Below are 3,393 nucleotides of genomic sequence, written 5' to 3'. Positions count from 1 at the left end.
GATTACAACTTTTAAAATTACAATTCCACCTAGCCAATCTAGTCTTCTCCAAGTCCATAGGATGAATCTGGCTGCTTGAAAAAAGTTTACAGGTAAAATATTACTTCTCCTATGAAATTTTTTTTGGTTGGTCAATTCAAGCTAGTCATAAATACATTTGCTACATATAACCTAGCCTAAGGCTTTTCAAAGTTTAAAATCATGGCCATGTAGTCATATCACACAAGAAACACTGGCCCAAGAGAGCAGATGACTGTCTCAACTGCATAGAAATGTTATAGAGGGTGAAAATTATTGTTAATAATATGTCTCTTTATTCTTGCCCTAATCCTTACTTCCTGATTAATATCAGATTCATGTCATCTATGATCATTCATTCATTCACTTATGCAACAATATCTGCAGTTACTCTGTTAGCTGTTAGAGAAACAAAAACTATAAGAAAAACAGAACCTTTCACAAATGGACAATGCCCTAGCTCAGTTCTGTTTTGAGATCCCATATATTTTCAAAAATGAATGAGAAAAGAATAGTGCCAAAATTGTGGTACATTTTAAATGCTTATATAGCATAAACTAATGCTTTTAATGTAAAAACACAATGTAATATTAGTGTCTGGCTTGTAGGATAATTACAGAATATATGGAAAAATAATTTACAGTACCTATAGGCCACGTGGCCTAGTAAAAGGACAAAGATATATAGTTATGTAATGAACATCTTTCAGTTCTTATAGTGTATCCCTGTGGCTGTATATATAACCTGACAGTCAATTGTATCATTTGAGGCCCTTTGAGCAGGTGAGGGCTGGACCAAGTGGCCCTCATCTTACCCCACCCTCCCATGATAAGGTATGGATTTGATTCTTGCCTTCAGAAATCTTGAATTGTTAACAAGGGGTCAATTTGCCCACATACATTTAGGGTACAAAATTAAGTCAGCTCTGAGGACCATATTTATTACAATAGAGTAGAACACACATCAGAGAGGGTGTCCCAAGTCTCGCCGGGGGAGTTTTCTGGAACTTGAAGAATGGAGTGGGAGTTGTCCAGTGGGATGGCAGGCAGAGAACATCCGGGCGGATGAGAGAGCATGTGCAAATGCATAGGCATTTGAACAAACATGGAATAGTCGGGAACTAAGAATCCCACAGGAGAGTCTTTTCAGCATCTAGGATAGATTTTTGGCTTCAGAGTATAAGAACCGCTCTGTGTACCTGAATGTGTTCAGTTTGAAAATCTAGGCTAGACATTTACAGAAAAAGGATCTGATCATGGACCTCTCTACTGTTCCAATATGTATATGACTCCCCGTCCTCCTCATTTCCAATTCTTCATCTGCAGCTAGGACCCCAGGGTACCTTGGCATAGTAGAAAGAAGCCTGATTATGGAATTCTAAGACCAAGAATCAAGTTTTGTCTCTGAACCCACTAGTTCTTTCTCATCAGCAGTTAGAGAGAAAATGGTACCTAACATGGTACCCCCATGATGGGGAACGTGAAGTAAGATAACGTACTGGGCAGTGCCTTGTGAACTGTGCTGTGCAAACATAGTCTTCTATATTTTTTCAAACACATCAATCTTCCCCCTACCACAGAGCCTCTGCATGTGCTATTCAGTCCATCCAAAACACGTCTTTTCCCACGAGGCCCAGGTGTAAGTCTCTTCTTTTCAGGACCTGGCAGATCAAAGGGCCCAAGACTCAAATATATAGACGTTGATACATACCCCTTGCCCAGATTTGGTTCCAGAATTTCCCCCATGCCCTAAATCTGCTCTCACTGGCTTTGTTCTCCCCCTCGTTTTTCATACAAACCTAGGAGAGTTATGGTTTCTGTCCTTGAATGAGACTTTCATTCCTGGCATCCTAAGTCAAAATCAAAATGCACTTCCCACAGAAACATTGTCATGAAAACAGGTGCAGTTGAAATCACACAATTTGTTTTCAATTTCATGGCTTAACTGGATTGTTGAGAGCTGGCCTAGGAATTATGAAAACCATTTCCCACATTGTTGCTTTGAGGGATGTATATTATAAGTTTCATTATCTGATTTTCAAAGGAATATCTGAAGCAATACTTGTAAGGTACAAAGCTTTATAAAAGAAAGAAAGAAATACAAAATTACACAGAGGATACTTTTAGCTTTAGATGCTGAAGGGTGGTGGAACTCTCCTCTCAGATTAACGAAGGATTTTTAAGAGATTCCTGCATTTTTGCAACCAAAGGTACAACAGAAGTTCACATAGGTGGTTTCCCACAGATATCAACATGCCTGAGCGTGGGGACGTGGTCTGCCAGCAGGAGGTTCTCATCCCTGAACTAGAGTGCAGAGTTTAGAATGGGATCACAGAGGGGTTTTTGTTTGCTGTTTTTTTAAATAAGACATTCTATAACAGAGATATTAAAGTTAAACAAATAAAACTTCTCTTTTAGAACAGTGGTTTTCAAATTTTAGGCGGCTGCCCACTTGGCTCATGAAATCAGTTTAGTGGGTTTTAAGATCCACATCTTTAGAACAAATAGAAAAGGGAAAAAACAGAATTGAAAGAAAATATCTGAGAACATCCTATGTATTAAAGGTGTTATTTCATGAAATATCTATTTGTGTGTGTGTGTGTGTGTGTGTGTGTGTGTGTGTGGAGGGGAGCAATATATTTCTTCCTGTTTGGGTGACCACAGTCATAAAATTTTTGAAAAAAATGCTGACCTAGAAGTTAACAAAAAGAGCCATGGAATTAAAAGACATGTTAAGAGTAAAGAGAAACTGGTGACTGTGAAAATGTCACTGCTTTGCAGAAAAGGAGATAGAAAATAAATCGAGGGGGTTTAAAGATTTGTGATGATCAAATATAATAGTATTCCAGGGTTTAGACAGGTGGTCTCGGGACTCTGTCTTCACCCAGGCAGCTCTGGTTCATGCTAAATGTGGCTTAAATACCACTTCCTCAGACTTGCTTTGTCACTCCTCTTGCTACAATCTCTCCTCCTCCCTTTAATCTTTAAGGCACGTGTCACAATGTGTCATTATACATTTCTTTGTGTGTTTATCTACTGTCTTTCTCTTTGTCTCTAACTAGGCTTTAAACTCTATGGTGACAAGTTTTACTGCTCTTGTTGATTACTGCATAATGCCTGGCCAGCACTCAGTTAATATTTAAGGAAGAGATACTCAGGAGAAATTGTGAAAGACTTTAAGATAAGCAAAAAAAAATTACTAGGTGTCCTATCTAGTGCACCCTTCTGAGCCATCTGAGCCATTCATTGTCCTTGAGCTATTTTATAACTCTGTGAGCTGTAGAAAACTGACAGTAATGCCAATGATTCCTATCCACAGAAATGCAAATGAATCTTGGTGAATATGCAATTGATTAGTACTCTAGGGATATTAACA

Source organism: Propithecus coquereli, unplaced genomic scaffold (assembly GCF_000956105.1).
Source record: "Propithecus coquereli isolate 6110/MARCELLA unplaced genomic scaffold, Pcoq_1.0 Scaffold95, whole genome shotgun sequence".
Lineage (NCBI taxonomy): Eukaryota > Metazoa > Chordata > Mammalia > Primates > Indriidae > Propithecus > Propithecus coquereli.
The sequence above is the reverse complement of the archived record's forward strand: the minus strand, read 5'-3'. Positions refer to the sequence as shown.